This window comes from Dendrobates tinctorius, unplaced genomic scaffold, assembly GCF_039654945.1.
Source record: "Dendrobates tinctorius isolate UK_male_01 unplaced genomic scaffold, ASM3965494v1 ptg000028l, whole genome shotgun sequence".
NCBI lineage: Eukaryota > Metazoa > Chordata > Amphibia > Anura > Dendrobatidae > Dendrobates > Dendrobates tinctorius.
In genome coordinates, this window is record NW_027361696.1 from 28074434 (window position 1) to 28100283 (window position 25850).

Genomic DNA, 25850 nt, shown 5'->3' on the forward strand with positions numbered 1-25850 from the left:
AAGCACACATCAGACACATCACACAAGAACAGAGCACACATCAGACACATCACACAAACACAAAGCACACATCAGACACATCACACAAGCACAGAACACACATCAGACACATCATACGAGCACAGCCCACACATCAGACACATCACACAAGCACAGAGCACACATCAGACACATCACACAAGCACAGAGCACACATCAGAGACATCACCCAAGCACCTAGCACACATCAGACACATTACCATAGCACAGAGCACACATCAGACACATCACACAAGCACAGAGCACACATCAGACACATCACACGAGCACAGCCCACACATCAGACACATCACACAAGCACAGAGCACACATCAGACACATCACACAAGCACAGAGCACACATCAGACACATCACACAAGCGCAGAACACACATCAGACACATCACACAAGCACAGAGTACACATCAGACACATCATACAAGCACAGAGCACACATCAGACACATCACACAAGCACAGAGCACACATCAGACACATCACACAAGCACAGAGCACACATCAGACACATCACACAAGCACAGTGAACACATCAGACATATCACACAAGCACAGAGCATACATCAGACACATCACACAAGCACTGAGCACACATCAGACACATCACAGAAGCACATAGCACACATCAGACACATTACACAAGCACAGAGCGCACATCAGACACATCACACAAGGACAGAGTACACATCAGACACATTACCCAAGCACAGAGCACACATCAGACACATCACACAAGCACAGAGCACACATCAGACACATTACACAAGCACATAGCACACATCAGACACATTACCCAAGCACAGAGCGCACATCAGACACATCACACAAGCACAGAGCACACATCAGACACATTACACAAGCACAGAGCACACATCAGACACATTACACAAGCACATAGCACACATCAGACACATTACACAAGCAAAGAGAGCACATCATACACATTACACAAGCACAGAGCACACATCAGACACATTACACAAGCACATAGCACACATCAGACACATTACACAAGCAAAGAGAGCACATCAGACACATCACACAAGCAGAGAGCACATCAGACACATCACACAAGCACAGACCACACATCAGACACATCACACAAGCACAGTGCACACATCAGACACATCACACAAGCACAGAGCACACATCAGGCACATAACACAAGCACAGTGCACACATCAGACACATCACACAAGCACAGAACACACATCAGACGCATCACACAAGCACAGAACACACATCAGACACATCTCACAAGCACAGAGCACACATCAGACACATCACACAAGCACAGAACGCACATCAGACACATCACACAAGCACAGTGCGCACGTAAGACACATCACACAAGCACAGAGCACACATCAGACATATCACACAAGCACAGAGCGCACATCAGACACATCACACAAGCACAGAGAACACATCAGACACATCACACAAGCACAGAGCACACACCAGACACATCACACAAGCACAGAGCACACATCAGACACATCACACAAGCACAGAGCACACAACAGACACATCACACAAACACAAAGCAGACATCAGACACATCACACAAGAACAGAGCACACATCAGACACATCACACAAGAACAGAGCACACATCAGACACATCACACAAGCACAGAGCACACATCAGACACATCACACAAGCATAGAGCACACATCAGACACATCACACAAGCATAGAGCACACATCAGACATATCACACAAGCACAGAGCGCACATCAGACACATCACACAAGCACAGAGAACACATCAGACACATCACACAAGCACAGAGCACACACCAGACACATCACACAAGCACAGAGCACACATCAGACACATCACACAAGCACAGAGCACACAACAGACACATCACACAAACACAAAGCAGACATCAGACACATCACACAAGAACAGAGCACACATCAGACACATCACACAAGAACAGAGCACACATCAGACACATCACACAAGAACAGAGCACACATCAGACACATCACACAAGAACAGAGCACACATCAGACACATCACCAAGCACAAAGCACACATCAGACACATCACACAAGCATAGAGCACACATCAGACACATCACACAAGCCCAGAGCACACATCAGACACATCACACAAGAACAGAGCACACATTAGACACATCACACAAGCACAGAGCACACATCAGACACATCACACAAGGACAGAGCACACATCAGACACATCACACAAGCACAGAACACACATCAGACACATCATACGAGCACAGCCCACACATCAGACACATCACACAAGTCCAGAGCACACATCAGACACATCACACAAGCACAGAGCACACATCAGACACATCACACAAGGACAGAGCACACATCAGACACATCACACAAGCACCTAGCACACATCAGACACATTACCCTAGCACAGAGCACACATCAGACACATCACACAAGCCCAGAGCACACATCAGACACATCACACAAGAACAGAGCACACATTAGACACATCACACAAGCACAGAGCACACATCAGACACATCACACAAGGACAGAGCACACATCAGACACATCACACAAGCACAGAACACACATCAGACACATCATACGAGCACAGCCCACACATCAGACACATCACACAAGCACAGAGCACACATCAGACACATCACACAAACACAAAGCACACATCAGACACATCACACAAGAACAGAGCACACATCAGACACATCACACAAGTACAAAGCACACATCAGACACATTACACAAGCACAGAGCACACATGAGACACATCACACAAACACAGAGCACACATCAGACACATTACACAAGCACAGAGCACACATCAGACACATCACACAAGAACAGAGCACACATCAGACACATCACACAAGCACAGAGCACACATCAGACACATCACCAAGCACAAAGCACACATCAGACACATCACACGAGCATAGAGCACACATCAGACACATCACACAAGTCCAGAGCACACATCAGACACATCACACAAGTACAAAGCACACATCAGACACATTACACAAGCACAGACCACACATCAGACACATCACACAAACACAGAGCACACATCAGACACATCACACAAGCACAGAACACACATCAGACACATCACACAAGCACAGAACACACATCAGACACATCACACAAGTGCAGAGCACACATCAGACACATCACACAAGAACAGAGCACACATGAGACACATCACACAAGTCCAGAGCACACATCAGACACATCACACAAGAACAGAGCACACATCAGACACATTACACAAGCACAGACCACACATCAGACACATCACACAAACACAGAGCACACATCAGACACATCACACAAGCACAGAACACACATCAGACACATCACACAAGTGCAGAGCACACATCAGACACATCACACAAGCACAGAACACACATCAGACACATCACACAAGAACAGAGCACACATCAGACACATCACCCAAGCACCTAGCACACATCAGACACATTACCCAAGCACAGAGCACACATCAGACACATCACACAAGGACAGAGCACACATCAGACACATCACACAATCACAGAACACACATCAGACACATCACACAAGAACAGAGCACACATCAGACACATCACACAAGGACAGAGCACACATCAGACACATCACACAAGCACAGAACACACATCAGACACATGATACGAGCACAGCCCACACATCAGACACATTACACAAGCACAGATCACACATCAGACACATCACACAAACACAATGCACACATCAGACACATCACACAAGAACAGAGCACACATCAGACACATCACACAAGAACAGAGCACACATCAGACACATCACCAAGCACAAAGCACACATCAGACACATCACACAAGCATAGAGCACACATCAGACACATCACACAAGTACAAAGCACACATCAGACACATTACACAAGCACAGAGCACACATCAGACACATCACACAAACACAGAGCACACATCAGACACATCACACAAGCACAGAACACACATCAGACACATCACACAAGCACAGAACACACATCAGACACATCACACAAGTGCAGAGCACACATCAGACACATCACACAAGAACAGAGCACACATCAGACACATCACACAAGTCCAGAGCACACATCAGACACATCACACAAGCACCTAGCACACATCAGACACATTACCCTAGCACAGAGCACACATCAGACACATCACACAAGCACAGAGCACACATCAGACACATCACACAAGGACAGAGCACACATCAGACACATCACACAAGCACAGAACACACATCAGACACATCATACGAGCACAGCCCACACATCAGACACATCACACAAGCACAGAGCACACATCAGACACATCACACAAACACAAAGCACACATCAGACACATCACACAAGAACAGAGCACACATCAGACACATCACACAAGTACATAGCACACATCAGACACATTACCCTAGCATAGAGCACACATCAGACACATCACACAAGTCCAGAGCACACATCAGACACATCATACAAGAACAGAGCACACATCAGACACATCACACAAGCACAGAGCACACATCAGACACATCACCAAGCACAAAGCACACATCAGACACATCACACAAGCATAGAGCACACATCAGACACATCACACAAGTACAAAGCACACATCAGACACATTACACAAGCACAGAGCACACATCAGACACATCACACAAACACAGAGCACACATCAGACACATCACACAAGCGCATAGCACACATCAGACATATCACACAAGCACATAGCACACATCAGACACATCACACAAGAACAGAGCACACATCAGACACATCACACAAGCACAGAGCACACATCAGACACATCACACAAGCACAGAACACACATCAGACACATCACACAAGCGCATAGCACACATCAGACATATCACACAAGCACAAAGCACACATCAGACACATCACACAAGCATAGAGCACACATCAGACATATCACACAAGCACAAAGCACACATCAGACACATCACACAAGCGCATAGCACACATCAGACATATCACACAAGCACAAAGCACACATCAGACACATCACACAAGCGCATAGCACACATCAGACACATCACACAAGTCCAGAGCACACATCAGACACATCACACAAGAACAGAGCACACATCAGACACATCACACAAGCACAGAGCACACATCAGACACATCACCAAGCACAAAGCACACATCAGACACATCACACAAGCATAGATCACACATCAGACACATCACACAAGTACAAAGCACACATCAGACACATCACACAAACACAGAGCACACATCAGACACATCACACAAGCACAGAACACACATCAGACACATCACACAAGCACATAGCACACATCAGACACATCACACAAGTCCAGAGCACACATCAGACACATCACACAAGAACAGAGCACACATCAGACACATCACACAAGCACAGAGCACACATCAGACACATCACCAAGCACAAAGCACACATCAGACACATCACACAAGCATAGAGCACACATCAGACACATCACACAAGCACAGACCACACATCAGACACATAACACAAACACAGAGCACACATCAGACACATCACACAAGCACAGAACACACATCAGACACATCACACAAGTCCAGAGCACACATCAGACACATCACACAAGAACCGAGCACACATCAGACACATCACACAAGTCCAGAGCACACATCAGACACATCACACAAGAACCGAGCACACATCAGACACATCACACAAGTACAAAGCACACATCAGACACATTACACAAGCACAGAGCACACATCAGACACATCACACAAGCACAGAACACACATCAGACACATCACACAAGCACAGAACACACATCAGACACAACACACAAGAACAGAGCACACATCAGACACATCACCCAAGCACCTAGCACACATCAGACACATTACACAAGCACAGAGCACACATCAGACACATCACACAAGCACAGAACACACATCAGACACATCACACAAGGACAGAACACACATCAGACACATCACACAAGCACAGAGCACACATCAGACACATCACACAAACACAAAGCACACATCAGACACATCACACAAGCACAGAGCACACATCAGACACATCAAACAAACACAAAGCACACATCAGACAAATCACACAAGTACATAGCACACATCAGACACATTACCCTAGCATAGAGCACACATCAGACACATCACACAAGTCCAGAGCACACATCAGACACATCACACAAGCACAGAGCACACATCAGACACATCACCAAGCACAAAGCACACATCAGACACATCACACAAGCACAGAGCACACATCAGACACATCACCAAGCACAAAGCACACATCAGACACATCACCAAGCACAGAGCACACATCAGACACATTACACAAGCACAGAGCACACATCAGACACATCACACAAACACAGAGCACACATCAGACATATCACACAAGCACAGAACACACATCAGACATATCACCCAAGCACATAGCACACATCAGACACATTACCCTAGCATAGAGCACACATCAGACACATCACACAAGTCCAGAGCACACATGAGACACATCACACAAGAACAGAGCACACATCAGACACATCACACAAGCACAGAGCACACATCAGACACATCACCAAGCACAAAGCACACATCAGACACATCACACAAGCATAGAGCACACATCAGACACATCACACAAGTACAAAGCACACATCAGACACATTACACAAGCACAGAGTACACATCAGAAACATCACACAAACACAGAGCACACATCAGACACATCACACAAACAAAGAACACACATCAGACACATCACACAAGCACAGAACACACATCAGACACATCACACAAGAACAGAGCACACATCAGACACATCACACAAGAACAGAGCACACATCAGACACATCACACAAGCACCTAGCACACATCAGACACATTACCCTAGCACAGAGCACACATCAGACACATCACACAAGGACAGAGCACACATCAGACACATCACACAAGCACAGAACACACATCAGCCACATCATACGAGCACAGCCCACACATCAGACACATCACACAAGCACAGAGCACACATCAGACACATCACACAAGCACAGAGCACACATCAGACACATCACACAAGCGCAGAACACACATCAGACACATCACCCAAGCACAAAGCACACATCAGACACATTACCCTAGCACAGAGCACACATCAGACACATCACACAAGGACAGAGCACACATCAGACACATCACACAAGCACAGAACACACATCAGCCACATCATACGAGCACAGCCCACACATCAGACACATCACACAAGCACAGAGCACACATCAGACACATCACACAAGCACAGAGCACACATCAGACACATCACACAAGAACAGAGCACACATCAGACACATCACACAAGCACAGAAGACACATCAGACACATTACCCTAGCACAGAGCACACATCAGACACATCACACAAGGACAGAGCACACATCAGACACATCACACAAGCACAGAACACACATCAGCCACATCATACGAGCACAGCCCACACATCAGACACATCACACAAGCACAGAGCACACATCAGACACATCACACAAGCACAGAGCACACATCAGACACATCACACAAGCGCAGAACACACATCAGACACATCACCCAAGCACAAAGCACACATCAGACACATCACACAAGCACAGAGTACACATCAGACACATCACACAAGCACAGAGCACACATCAGACACGTCACACAAGCACAGCCCACATATAAGACACATCACACAAGTCAGTGAACACATCAGACATATCACACAAGCACAGAACACACATCAGACACATCACACAAGCACAGAGCACACATCAGACACATCACCCAAGCACAGAGCACACATCAGACACATCACACAAGCACAGAGTACACATCAGACACATCACACAAGCACAGAGCACACATCAGACACATCACACAAGCACAGCCCACATATAAGACACATCACACAAGTCAGTGAACACATCAGACACATCAAACAAGCACAGAACACACATCAGACACATCACACAAGCACAGAGCACACATCAGACACATCACACAAGCACAGAAGACATATCAGACACATCACACAAGTACAGAGCACACATCAGACACATCACACAAGCACAGTGAACACATGAGACATATAAAACAAGCACAGAACACACATCAGACACATTACCCAAGCACAGAGCACACATCAGACACATCACAGAAGAACATAGCACACATCAGACACATCACACAAGCACAGAGCACACATCAGACACATTACACAAGCACAGAGCACACATCAGACACATTACACAAGCACAGAGCACACATCAGACACATTACACAAGCACATAGCACACATCAGACACATTACACAAGCACAGAGCGCACATCAGACACATCACACAAGGACAGAGCACACATCAGACACATTACCCAAGCACAGAGCACACATCAGACACATCACACAAGCACAGAGCACACATCAGACACATCACACAAGCACAGACCAAACAACAGACACATCACACAAGCACAGAACACACATCAGACGCATCACACAAGCACAGAACACACATCAGACACATCACACAAGAACAGAGCACACATCAGACACATCACACAAGTCCAGAGCACACATCAGACACATCACACAAGAACAGAGCACACATCAGACACATCACCCAAGCACCTAGCACACATCAGACACATTACCCTAGCACAGAGCACACATCAGACACATCACACAAGGACAGAGCACACATCAGACACATCACACAAGCACAGAACACACATCAGACACATCATACGAGCACAGCCCACACATCAGACACATCACACAATCACAGAGCACACATCAGACACATCACACAAGCACAGAGCACACATCAGACACATCACACAAGCGCAGAACATACATCAGACACATCACACAAGCACAGAGTACACATCAGACACATCACACAAGCACAGAGCACACATCAGACACATCACACAAGCACAGAAGACACATCAGACACATCACACAAGCACAGAGCACACATCAGACACATCACACAAGCACAGCCCACATATAAGACACATCACACAAGTCAGTGAACACATCAGACATATCACACAAGCACAGAACACACATCAGACACATCACACAAGCACAGAGCTCACATCAGACACATCACACAAGCACAGAAGACATATCAGACACATCACACAAGTACAGAGCACACATCAGACACATCACACAAGCACAGAGCACACATCAGACACATCACACAAGCACAGTGAACACATGAGACATATAAAACAAGCACAGAACACACATCAGACACATTACCCAAGCACAGAGCACACATCAGACACATCACAGAAGAACATAGCACACATCAGACACATTACACAAGCACAGAGCGCACATCAGACACATCACACAAGGACAGAGCACACATCAGACACATTACACTAGCACAGAGCACACATCAGACACATCACACAAGCACAGAGCACACATCAGACACATCACACAAGCACAGAGCACACATCAGACACATTACACAAGCACAGAGCACACATCAGACACATTACACAAGCACAGAGCACACATCAGACACATTACACAAGCACATAGCACACATCAGACACATTACACAAGCACAGAGCGCACATCAGACACATCACACAAGGACAGAGCACACATCAGACACATTACCCAAGCACAGAGCACACATCAGACACATCACACAAGCACAGAGCACACATCAGACACATTACACAAGCACAGAGCACACATCAGACACATCACACAAGCACAGAGCACACATCAGACACATCACACAAGCACATAGCACACATCACACAAGCACAGACCACACAACAGACACATCACACAAGCACAGAACACACATCAGACGCATCACACAAGCACAGAACACACATCAGACACATCTCACAAGCACAGAGCACACATCAGACACATTACACAAGCGCAGAACGCACATTAGACACATCACACAAGCACAGTGCACACATCAGACACATCACACAAGCACACAACACACATCAGACACATCTCACAAGCATAAAGCACACATCAGACACATCACACCAGCGAAGAACGCACATCAGACACATCACACAAGCACAGTGCGCACGTAAGACACATCACACAAGCACAGAGCACACATCAGACATATCACACAAGCACAGAGCACACATCACACAAGCACAGAGCACAAATCAGACACATCACACAAGCACATATCACACATCACACAAGCACAGTGCACACATCAGACACATCACACAAGCACAGAGCACACATCAGGCACATCACACAAGCACAGAACACACATCAGACGCATCACACAAGCACAGAAAAACACATCAGACACATCTCACAAGCACAGAGCACACATCAGACACATCACACAAGCGCAGAACGCACATCAGACACATCACACAAGCACAGTGCACACATCAGACACATCACACAAGCACACAACACACATCAGACACATCTCACAAGCATAGAGCACACATCAGACACATCACACAAGCGCAGAACGGACATCAGACACATCACACAAGCACAGTGCGCACGTAAGACACATCACACAAGCACAGAGCACACATCAGACATATCACACAAGCACAGAGCGCACATCAGACACATCACACAAGCACAGAGAACACATCAGACACATCACACAAGCACACAACACACATCAGACACATCTCACAAGCATAGAGCACACATCAGACACATCACACAAGCGCAGAACGGACATCAGACACATCACACAAGCACAGTGCGCACGTAAGACACATCACACAAGCACAGAGCACACATCAGACATATCACACAAGCACAGAGCGCACATCAGACACATCACACAAGCACAGAGCGCACATCAGACACATCAAACAAGCACAGAGAACACATCAGACACATCACACAAGCACAGAGCACACATCAGACACATCACACAAGCACAGAACACACATCAGACACATCTCACAAGCGCAGAACGCACATCAGACACATCACACAAGCACAGTGCACACATCAGACACATCACACAAGCACACAACACACATCAGACACATCACACAAGCACAGTGCACACATCAGACATATCACACAAGCACAGAGCGCACATCAGACACATCACACAAGCACAGAGAACACATCAGACACATCACACAAGCACAGAGCACACATCAGACACATCACACAAGCACAGAACACACATCAGACGCATCACACAAGCACAGAACACACATCAGACACATCACACAAGCGCAGAACGCACATCAGACACATCACACAAGCGCAGAACGCACATCAGACACATCACACAAGCACAGTGCGCACGTAAGACACATAACACAAGCACAGAGCACACATCAGACATATCACACAAGCACAGAGCGCACATCAGACACATCACACAAGCACAGAGCGCACATCAGACACATCACACAAGCACAGAGAACACATCAGACACATCACACAAGCACAGAGCACACATCAGACACATCACACAAGCACAGAACACACATCAGACGCATCACACAAGCACACAACACACATCAGACACATCTCACAAGCATAGAGCACACATCAGACACATCACACAAGCGCAGAACGCACATCAGACACATCACACAAGCACAGTGCGCACGTAAGACACATAACACAAGCACAGAGCACACATCAGACATATCACACAAGCACAGAGCGCACATCAGACACATCACACAAGCACAGAGCACACACCAGACACATCACACAAGCACAGAGCACACATCAGACACATCACACAAGCACAGAACACACATCAGACACATCACACAATCACAGAGCACACATCAGACACATCACACAAGTACAAAGCACACATCAGACACATCACACAAGCACATAGCACACATCAGACACATCACCCAAGCACATAGCACACATCAGACACATCACACAAGTCCAGAGCACACATCAGCATCACACAAGGAGAGAGCACACATCAGACACATCACACAAGCACAGAACACACATCAGACACATCATACGAGCACAGCCCACACATCAGACACATCACACAAGCACAGAGCACACATCAGACACATCACACAAGTACAGAGCACACATTAGACACATCACACAAGCGCAGAACAAACATCAGACACATCACCCAAGCACAGAGCACACATCAGACACATCACACAAGCACTGAGAACACATCAGACACATCACACAAGCACAGAAGACACATCAGACACATCACACAAGCACAGAGAACACATCAGACACATCACACAAGCACAGAAGACACATCAGACACATCACACAACTACAGAGCACACATCAGACACATCACACAAGCACAGAGCACACATCAGACACATCACACAAGCACATAGCACACATCAGACACATCACACAAGCACAGAGCACACATCAGACACATCACACAAGCACATAGCACACATCAGACACATCACACAAGCACAGAGCACACATCAGACACATCACACAAGCACAGTGCACACATCAGACACATCACACAAGCACAGTGCACACATCAGACACATCACACAAGCACAGAACACACATCAGACACATCACACAAGCACAGAGCACACATCAGACACATCACACAAGTACAAAGCACACATCAGACACATTACACAAGTACAGAGCACACATCAGACACATCACACAAGCACAGAGCACACATCAGACACATCACACAAGCACAGAGCACACATCAGACACATCACACAAACACAGAGCACACATCAGACACATCACACAAGAACAGAGCACACATCAGACACATCACACAAACACAAAGCACACATCAGACACATCACACAAGCACATAGCACACATCAGACACATCACACAAGCACAGAACACACATCAGACACATCACACAAGCACAGAACACACATCAGACACATCACACAAGCACAGAGCACACATCAGACACATCACACAAGCACAGAGCGCACATAAGACACATCACACAAGCACAGAGCGCACATCAGACACATCACACAAGCATAGAGCACACATCAGACACATCACACAAGCACAGAGCACACATCAAAAACATCACACAAGCACAGATCACACATCAGACACATCACACAAGCACAGAACACAAATCAGACACATCACACAAGCACAGACCACATATCAGACACATCACACAAGCACAGAGCTCACATCAGACACATCACACAAGCACAGAGCGCATATCAGACACATCACACAAGCACAGAGCACATATCAGACACATCACACAAGCACAGAACACACATCAGACACATAACACAAGCACAGAGCACACATCAGACACATCACACAAGCACAGAGCACACATCAGACACATCACACAAGCACAGAGCGCACATCAGACACATCACACAAGCACAGAGCGCACATCAGACACATCACACAAGCACAGAGCGCACATCAGACACATCACACAAGCACAGATCACACATCAGACACATCACACAAGCACAGAACACACATCAGACACATCACACAAGCACAGTGCGCACGTCTGACACATCACACAAGCACAGAGCACATATCAGACACATCACACAAGCACAGAGCACACATCAGACACATTACACAAGCACAGTGCACACATCGGACACATCACACAAGGACAGAGTACATATCAGACACATTACACAAGCACAGTGCACACATCAGACACATCACACAAGGACAGAGTACATATCAGACACATCACCCAAGCACATAGCATACATCAGACACATCACACAAGCACAGAGCACATATCAGACACATCACACAAGCACAGAACACACATCAGACACATCACACAAGCAAAGAGCACACATCATACACATCACACAAGCACAGGGCACACATCAGACACATCACAAAAGGACAGAGTACACATCAGACACATTACACAAGCATAGAACACACATCAGACACATTACACAAGCACAGAGCACACATCAGACACATCACAAAAGGACAGAGTACACATCAGACACATTACACAAGCACAGAGCAAACATCAGACACATCACACAAACACAGAGCACACATCAGACACATCACACAAGCACAGAACACACATCAGACACATCACACAAGCAAAGAGCACACATCATACACATCACACAAGCACAGGGCACACATCAGACACATCACAAAAGGACAGAGTACACATCAGACACATTACACAAGCATAGAACACACATCAGACACATTACACAAGCACAGAGCACACATCAGACACATCACAAAAGGACAGAGTACACATCAGACACATCACACAAGCATAGAGCAAACATCAGACACATCACACAAACACAGAGCACACATCAGACACATCACACAAACACAGAGCACACAACAGACACATCACACAAGAACAGAGCACACATCAGACACATCACCAAGCACAAAGCACACATCAGACACATCACACAAGTACAAAGCACAAATCAGACACATTACACAAGCACAGAGCACACATCAGACACATCACACAAGCACAGAGCACACATCAGACACATCACACAAGCACAGAGCACACAACAGACACATCACACAAGAACAGAGCACACATCAGACACATCACACAAACACAGAGCACACATCAGACACATCACACAAGCACATAGCACACATCAGACACATCACACAAGCACAGAGCACACATCAGACACATCACACAAGAGCAGAGCACACATCAGACACATCACACAAGAAGAGAGCACACATCAGACACATTACACAAGAACAGAGCACACATCAGACACATTACCCAAGCACCTAGCACACATCAGACACATTACCCTAGCACAGAGCACACATCAGACACATCACCCAAGCACAGAGCACACATCAGACACATCACACAAACACAGAGCACACATCAGACACATCACACAAGCACAGAGCACACATCAGACACATCACACAAGCACAGAACACACATCAGACACATCACACAAGCACAGAACACACATCAGACACATCACACAAGTGCAGAGCACACATCAGACACATCACACAAGCACAGAACACACATCAGACACATCACGCAAGCACAGAACACACATCAGACACATCACACAAGCACAGAGCACACATCAGACACATCACACAAGCACAGAACACACATCAGACACATTACACAAGAACAGAGCACACATCAGACACATCACCCAAGCACCTAGCACACATCAGACACATTACCCTAGCACAGAGCACACATCAGACACATCACACAAGGACAGAGCACACATCAGACACATCATACGAGCACAGCCCACACATCAGACACATCACACAAGCACAGAGCACACAACAGACACATCACACAAGCACAGAGCACACATCAGACACATCACACAAGCGCAGAACACACATCAGACACATCACCCAAGCACAGAGCACACATCAGACACATTACACAAGCACATAGCACACATCAGACACATTAAACAAGCACAGAGCACACATCAGACACATCACACAAGAAGAGAGCACACATCAGACACATCACACAAGCACAGACCATACATCAGACACATCACACAAGCACAGAGCACACATCAGACACATCACACAAGCACAGAACACACATCAGACACATCACACAAGCACAGAACACACATCAGACACATCACACAAGCACATAGCACACATCAGACACATCACACAAGCACAGAGCACACATCAGACACATCACACAAGAAGAGAGCACACATCAGACACATCACACAAGCACAGACCATACATCAGACACATCACACAAGCACAGAGCACACATCAGACACATCACACAAGCACAGAACACACATCAGACACATCACACAAGCACAGAACACACATCAGACACATCACACAAGCACAGAGCACATATCAGACACATCACACAAGCACAGAACACACATCAGACACATTACACAAGAACAGAGCACACATCAGACACATCACCCAAGCACCTAGCACACATCAGACACATTACCCTAGCACAGAGCACACATCAGACACATCACACAAGGACAGAGCACACATCAGACACATCACACAAGCACAGAACACACATCAGACACATCATACGAGCACAGCCCACACATCAGACACATCACACAAGCACAGAGCACACAACAGACACATCACACAAGCACAGAGCACACATCAGACACATCACACAAGCGCAGAACACACATCAGACACATCACCCAAGCACAGAGCACACATCAGACACATTACACAAGCACATAGCACACATCAGACACATTACACAAGCACAGAGCACACATCAGACACATCACACAAGCACAGAGCACACATCAGACACATCACACAAGAAGAGAGCACACATCAGACACATCACACAAGCACAGACCATACATCAGACACATCACACAAGCACAGATCACACATCAGGCACATCACACAAGCACAGTGCACACATCAGACACATCACACAAGCACAGAACACACATCAGACACATCTCACAAGCACAGAGCACACATCAGACACATCACACAAGCACAGAACGCACATCAGACACATCACACAAGCACAGAGCACACATCAGACACATCACACAAGCGCAGAACACACATCAGACACATCACACAAGCACAGAGCACACATCAGACACATCACACAAACACAGAGCACACATCAGACACATCACACAAGCACAGAGCACACATCAGACACATCACACAAGCACAGAGCACACATCAGACACATCACACAAGCACAGAGCACACATCAGACACATCACACAAGTCCAGAGCACACATCAGACACATCACACAAGAACAGAGCACACATCAGACACATCACACAAGTACAGAGCCCACATCCGACACAAAACACAAGTACAGAGCACACATCACACAAGTACAGAACACACATCATACACATCACACAACCACAGAGCACACATCAGACACATTACACAAGCATATAGCACACATCAGACACATTACAGAAGCACACAGCACACATCAGACACATCACACAAGCACATAGCACACACCAGACACATTACCCTAGCACAGAGCACACATCAGACACATCACACAAGCATAGAGCACACATCAGACACATCACACAAACACAGAGCACACATCAGACACATCACAAAAGGACAGAGCACACATCAGACACATCACACAAGGACAGAGCACACATCAGACACATCACACAAGCACAGAACACACATCAGACACATCATATGAGCACAGCCCACACATCAGACACATCACACATGCACAGAGCACACATCAGACACATCACACAAGCACAGAGCACACATCAGACACATCACACAAGCGCAGAAAACACATCAGACACATCACCCAAGCACAGAGCACACATCAGACACATCACACAAGCACAGAGAACACATCAGACACATCACACAAACACAGAGCACACATCAGACACATCACACAAGCACATAGCACACACCAGACACATCACACAAGCATAGAGCACACATCAGACACATCACACAAACACAGAGCACACATCAGACACATCACACAAGGACAGAGCACACATCAGACACATCACACAAGGACAGAGCACACATCAGACACATCACACAAGCACAGAACACACATCAGACACATCACACAAGCACAGAGCACACATCAGACACATCACACAAGTACAGAGCGCACATCAGACACATCACACAAGGACAGAGCACACATCAGACACATCACACAAGTACAGAGCACACATCAGACACATCACACAAGGACATAGTACACATCAGACACATCACACAAGCACAGAGAACACATCAGACACATCACACAAGGACATAGTACACATCAGACACATCACACAAACACAGAGCACACATCAGACACATCACACAAGGACAGAGCACACATCAGACACATCACACAAGGACAGAGCACACATCAGACACATCACACAAGCACAGAACACACATCAGACACATCATACGAGCACAACCCACACATCAGACATATCACACAAGCACAGAGCACACATCAGACACATCACACAAGCACAGAGCACACATCAGACACATCACACAAGCACAGAAGAGACATCTGACACATCACACAAGCACAGAGCACATATCAGACACATCACACAAGCACAGTGAACACATGAGACATATAAAACAAGCACAGAACACACATCAGACACATCACACAAGCACAGTGCACACATCAGACACATCACACAAGCACAGAACACACATCAGACACATTACCCAAGCACAGAGCACACATCAGACACATCACACAAGCACAGAGCACACATCAGACACATTACACAAGCACAGAGCGCACATCAGACACATCACACAAGGACAGAGTACACATCAGACACATTACCCAAGCACAGAGCACACATCAGACACATCACCCAAGCACCTAGCACACATCAGACACATTACCCTAGCACAGAGCACACATCAGACACATCACACAAGGACAGAGCACACATCAGACACATCACACAAGCACAGAACACACATCAGACACATCACACAAACACAAAGCACACATCAGACACATCACACAAGTCCAGAGCACACATCAGACACATCACACAAGAACAGAGCACACATCAGACACTTCACACAAGCACAGAACACACATCAGACACATCATACGAGCACAGCCCACACATCAGACACATCACACAAGAACAGAGCACACATCAGACACATCACCCAAGCACCTAGCACACATCAGACACATTACCCTAGCACAGAGCACACATCAGACACATCACACAAGGACAGAGCACACATCAGACACATCACACAAGCACAGAACACACATCAGACACATCACACAAGTCCAGAGCACACATCAGACACATCACACAAGAACAGAGCACACATCAGACACTTCACACAAGCACAGAGCACACATCAGACACATCACCAAGCACAAAGCACACATCAGACACATCACACAAGCATAGAGCACACATCAGACACATCACACAAGTACAAAGCACACATCAGACACATTACACAATCACAGAGCACACATCAGACACATCACACAAACACAGAGCACACATCAGACACATCACACAAGCACAGAACACACATCAGACACATCACACAAGCAAAGAACACACATCAGACACATCACACAAGAACAGAGCACACATCAGACACATCACACAAGAACAGAGCACACATCAGAGACATCACCCAAGCACCTAGCACACATCAGACACATTACCCTAGCACAGAGCACACATCAGACACATCACACAAGCACAGAGCACACATCAGACACATCACACAAGCACAGAGCACACATCAGACACATCACACAAACACAAAGCACACATCAGACACATCACACAAGAACAGAGCACACATCAGACACATCACACAAACACAAAGCACACATCAGACACATCACACAAGCACAGAACACACATCAGACACATCATACGAGCACAGCCCACACATCAGACACATCACACAAGCACAGAGCACACATCAGACACATCACACAAGCACAGAGCACACATCAGAGACATCACCCAAGCACCTAGCACACATCAGACACATTACCATAGCACAGAGCACACATCAGACACATCACACAAGCACAGAGCACACATCAGACACATCACACGAGCACAGCCCACACATCAGACACATCACACAAGCACAGAGCACACATCAGACACATCACACAAGCACAGAGCACACATCAGACACATCACACAAGCGCAGAACACACATCAGACACATCACACAAGCACAGAGTACACATCAGACACATCATACAAGCACAGAGCACACATCAGACACATCACACAAGCACAGAGCACACATCAGACACATCACACAAGCACAGAGCACACATCAGACACATCACACAAGCACAGTGAACACATCAGACATATCACACAAGCACAGAGCATACATCAGACACATCACACAAGCACTGAGCACACATCAGACACATCACAGAAGCACATAGCACACATCAGACACATTACACAAGCACAGAGCGCACATCAGACACATCACACAAGGACAGAGTACACATCAGACACATTACCCAAGCACAGAGCACACATCAGACACATCACACAAGCACAGAGCACACATCAGACACATTACACAAGCACATAGCACACATCAGACACATTACCCAAGCACAGAGCGCACATCAGACACATCACACAAGCACAGAGCACACATCAGACACATTACACAAGCACAGAGCACACATCAGACACATTACACAAGCACATAGCACACATCAGACACATTACACAAGCAAAGAGAGCACATCATACACATTACACAAGCACAGAGCACACATCAGACACATTACACAAGCACATAGCACACATCAGACACATTACACAAGCAAAGAGAGCACATCAGACACATCACACAAGCAGAGAGCACATCAGACACATCACACAAGCACAGACCACACATCAGACACATCACACAAGCACAGTGCACACATCAGACACATCACACAAGCACAGAGCACACATCAGGCACATAACACAAGCACAGTGCACACATCAGACACATCACACAAGCACAGAACACACATCAGACGCATCACACAAGCACAGAACACACATCAGACACATCTCACAAGCACAGAGCACACATCAGACACATCACACAAGCACAGAACGCACATCAGACACATCACACAAGCACAGTGCGCACGTAAGACACATCACACAAGCACAGAGCACACATCAGACATATCACACAAGCACAGAGCGCACATCAGACACATCACACAAGCACAGAGAACACATCAGACACATCACACAAGCACAGAGCACACACCAGACACATCACACAAGCACAGAGCACACATCAGACACATCACACAAGCACAGAGCACACAACAGACACATCACACAAACACAAAGCAGACATCAGACACATCACACAAGAACAGAGCACACATCAGACACATCACACAAGAACAGAGCACACATCAGACACATCACACAAGCACAGAGCACACATCAGACACATCACCAAGCACAAAGCACACATCAGACACATCACACAAGCATAGAGCACACATCAGACACATCACACAAGCCCAGAGCACACATCAGACACATCACACAAGAACAGAGCACACATTAGACACATCACACAAGCACAGAGCACACATCAGACACATCACACAAGGACAGAGCACACATCAGACACATCACACAAGCACAGAACACACATCAGACACATCATACGAGCACAGCCCACACATCAGACACATCACACAAGTCCAGAGCACACATCAGACACATCACACAAGCACAGAGCACACATCAGACACATCACACAAGGACAGAGCACACATCAGACACATCACACAAGCACCTAGCACACATCAGACACATTACCCTAGCACAGAGCACACATCAGACACATCACACAAGGACAGAGCACACATCAGACACATCACACAAGCACAGAACACACATCAGACACATCATACGAGCACAGCCCACACATCAGACACATCACACAAGCACAGAGCACACATCAGACACATCACACAAACACAAAGCACACATCAGACACATAACACAAGAACAGAGCACACATCAGACACATCACACAAGTACAAAGCACACATCAGACACATTACACAAGCACAGAGCACACATCAGACACATCACACAAACACAGAGCACACATCAGACACATTACACAAGCACAGAGCACACATCAGACACATCACACAAGAACAGAGCACACATCAGACACATCACACAAGCACAGAGCACACATCAGACACATCACCAAGCACAAAGCACACATCAGACACATCACACGAGCATAGAGCACACATCAGACACATCACACAAGTCCAGAGCACACATCAGACACATCACACAAGTACAAAGCACACATCAGACACATTACACAAGCACAGACCACACATCAGACACATCACACAAACACAGAGCACACATCAGACACATCACACAAGCACAGAACACACATCAGACACATCACACAAGCACAGAACACACATCAGACACATCACACAAGTGCAGAGCACACATCAGACACATCACACAAGAACAGAGCACACATGAGACACATCACACAAGTCCAGAGCACACATCAGACACATCACACAAGAACAGAGCACACATCAGACACATTACACAAGCACAGACCACACATCAGACACATCACACAAACACAGAGCACACATCAGACACATCACACAAGCACAGAACACACATCAGACACATCACACAAGTGCAGAGCACACATCAGACACATCACACAAGCACAGAACACACATCAGACACATCACACAAGAACAGAGCACACATCAGACACATCACACAAGGACAGAGCACACATCAGACACATCACACAAGCACAGAACACACATCAGACACATCACACAAGTGCAGAGCACACATCAGACACATCACACAAGCACAGAACACACATCAGACACATCACACAAGAACAGAGCACACATCAGACACATCACACAAGAACAGAGCACACATCAGACACATCACACAAGCACAGAACACACATCAGACACATGATACGAGCACAGCCCACACATCAGACACATTACACAAGCACAGATCACACATCAGACACACCACACAAACACAATGCACACATCAGACACATCACACAAGAACAGAGCACACATCAGACACATCACACAAGAACAGAGCACACATCAGACACATCACCAAGCACAAAGCACACATCAGACACATCACACAAGCATAGAGCACACATCAGACACATCACACAAGTACAAAGCACACATCAGACACATTACACAAGCACAGAGCACACATCAGACACATCACACAAACACAGAGCACACATCAGACACATCACACAAGCACAGAACACACATCAGACACATCACACAAGCACAGAACACACATCAGACACATCACACAAGTGCAGAGCACACATCAGACACATCACACAAGAACAGAGCACACATCAGACACATCACACAAGTCCAGAGCACACATCAGACACATCACACAAGCACCTAGCACACATCAGACACATTACCCTAGCACAGAGCACACATCAGACACATCACACAAGCACAGAGCACACATCAGACACATCACACAAGGACAGAGCACACATCAGACACATCACACAAGCACAGAACACACATCAGACACATCATACGAGCACAGCCCACACATCAGACACATCACACAAGCACAGAGCACACATCAGACACATCACACAAACACAAAGCACACATCAGACACATCACACAAGAACAGAGCACACATCAGACACATCACACAAGTACATAGCACACATCAGACACATTACCCTAGCATAGAGCACACATCAGACACATCACACAAGTCCAGAGCACACATCAGACACATCATACAAGAACAGAGCACACATCAGACACATCACACAAGCACAGAGCACACATCAGACACATCACCAAGCACAAAGCACACATCAGACACATCACACAAGCATAGAGCACACATCAGACACATCACACAAGTACAAAGCACACATCAGACACATTACACAAGCACAGAGCACACATCAGACACATCACACAAACACAGAGCACACATCAGACACATCACACAAGCGCATAGCACACATCAGACATATCACACAAGCACATAGCACACATCAGACACATCACACAAGAACAGAGCACACATCAGACACATCACACAAGCACAGAGCACACATCAGACACATCACACAAGCACAGAACACACATCAGACACATCACACAAGCGCATAGCACACATCAGACATATCACACAAGCACAAAGCACACATCAGACACATCACACAAGCATAGAGCACACATCAGACATATCACACAAGCACAAAGCACACATCAGACACATCACACAAGCGCATAGCACACATCAGACATATCACACAAGCACAAAGCACACATCAGACACATCACACAAGCGCATAGCACACATCAGACACATCACACAAGTCCAGAGCACACATCAGACACATCACACAAGAACAGAGCACACATCAGACACATCACACAAGCACAGAGCACACATCAGACACATCACCAAGCACAAAGCACACATCAGACACATCACACAAGCATAGATCACACATCAGACACATCACACAAGTACAAAGCACACATCAGACACATCACACAAACACAGAGCACACATCAGACACATCACACAAGCACAGAACACACATCAGACACATCACACAAGCACATAGCACACATCAGACACATCACACAAGTCCAGAGCACACATCAGACACATCACACAAGAACAGAGCACACATCAGACACATCACACAAGCACAGAGCACACATCAGACACATCACCAAGCACAAAGCACACATCAGACACATCACACAAGCATAGAGCACACATCAGACACATCACACAAGCACAGACCACACATCAGACACATAACACAAACACAGAGCACACATCAGACACATCACACAAGCACAGAACACACATCAGACACATCACACAAGTCCAGAGCACACATCAGACACATCACACAAGAACCGAGCACACATCAGACACATCACACAAGTCCAGAGCACACATCAGACACATCACACAAGAACCGAGAACACATCAGACACATCACACAAGTACAAAGCACACATCAGACACATTACACAAGCACAGAGCACACATCAGACACATCACACAAGCACAGAACACACATCAGACACATCACACAAGCACAGAACACACATCAGACACAACACACAAGAACAGAGCACACATCAGACACATCACCCAAGCACCTAGCACACATCAGACACATTACACAAGCACAGAGCACACATCAGACACATCACACAAGCACAGAACACACATCAGACACATCACACAAGGACAGAACACACATCAGACACATCACACAAGCACAGAGCACACATCAGACACATCACTCAAACACAAAGCACACATCAGACACATCACACAAGCACAGAGCACACATCAGACACATCAAACAAACACAAAGCACACATCAGACAAATCACACAAGTACATAGCACACATCAGACACATTACCCTAGCATAGAGCACACATCAGACACATCACACAAGTCCAGAGCACACATCAGACACATCACACAAGCACAGAGCACACATCAGACACATCACCAAGCACAAAGCACACATCAGACACATCACACAAGCACAGAGCACACATCAGACACATCACCAAGCACAAAGCACACATCAGACACATCACCAAGCACAGAGCACACATCAGACACATTACACAAGCACAGAGCACACATCAGACACATCACACAAACACAGAGCACACATCAGACATATCACACAAGCACAGAACACACATCAGACATATCACCCAAGCACATAGCACACATCAGACACATTACCCTAGCATAGAGCACACATCAGACACATCACACAAGTCCAGAGCACACATGAGACACATCACACAAGAACAGAGCACACATCAGACACATCACACAAGCACAGAGCACACATCAGACACATCACCAAGCACAAAGCACACATCAGACACATCACACAAGCATAGAGCACACATCAGACACATCACACAAGTACAAAGCACACATCAGACACATTACACAAGCACAGAGTACACATCAGAAACATCACACAAACACAGAGCACACATCAGACACATCACACAAACAAAGAACACACATCAGACACATCACACAAGCACAG